Consider the following 1116-nt stretch of genomic DNA (forward strand, 5'->3'; position numbering starts at 1 on the left):
AATTCTGTTATCAAAAAAATCTAAAAAATACATTTACACAGTTTATTTTTATAGTCATTTTAAGTACAAATTTGGACGAAATTACATATTAAAAACCTAGGATAACTATTTTAGTTATTTTGTTGTGATTGTATAATATTATTCGTGGGTACTTGAAACTTCTAAAGTATACTATTATATATCTATGATTTTGCCACGGTTTTTTGTTGATGTATAACGCGTTATAACTTATAAGTACCTAATAGATATTATGATATGATTAATTTGGAATTTATTATAGGTACCTATTATAGGTCAATTTTTTTTTAATACCATAGATAAGTATATATATGTCTAATACATAGACTGATATACCGTCTCCGCTCAGAATCGTTTTTCTTATACAGTGATATTATATCATTGAATTCAAATTTAATACTGTCCATTATACAGTGACCCACTTCTAACCTACTGTACAGCAGAGCGACATCCACTTACCCACCTTTTTTTATAATGATATGTTTAGAAATTTGGGTGATAATATCAAAAATGTGGGAAAGTCGATTTCAAGTAGACTTGACGACTAATTTAAATCTCTTTTCAGAATTATTATCGCTTCATTAGATCAATTGGAATGTTTGGCAAAAAACACGTCTAAAATACTATGTTGCACGTGTGTTAGACAAAAACAGAAAATCACGGTATCGAATCCCCTTAATAGAATAATAAATGAAATGTTTTAGTAAAAATTAATTCAACCTAGGTACCATATTACTAAAAGTAAAAATAAATTACTATATACTTGATAATTATACAGATTGACAGACCGTCCCCGCTCAAAATCGTTTTTTGTGTGAAATTATTTATAATTTAATTTTAATTTAACATATCCATTACAGTGACCTATTCAAGGACGAAGTAACTTGACTCCTACTATATATACAACAGACTTCAGGGTTGTTATGTTTAAAACACAATGTTTTAACTTTTAAACAATGTGTTTTCAACATGAATTTAAAACATTTGCTTTAAACGTTTTGTTCATTGCTTAAAACGAATAAAACATAAGTTTAAAACAGTATAAAATCCAAGTGAATATTGTGTTTTTTTTTTTTGGTTTATTATTAATAATAAATA

The sequence above is a fragment of the Acyrthosiphon pisum genome, chromosome X, assembly GCF_005508785.2.
Source record: "Acyrthosiphon pisum isolate AL4f chromosome X, pea_aphid_22Mar2018_4r6ur, whole genome shotgun sequence".
NCBI classification, from domain to species: Eukaryota; Metazoa; Arthropoda; class Insecta; order Hemiptera; family Aphididae; genus Acyrthosiphon; species Acyrthosiphon pisum.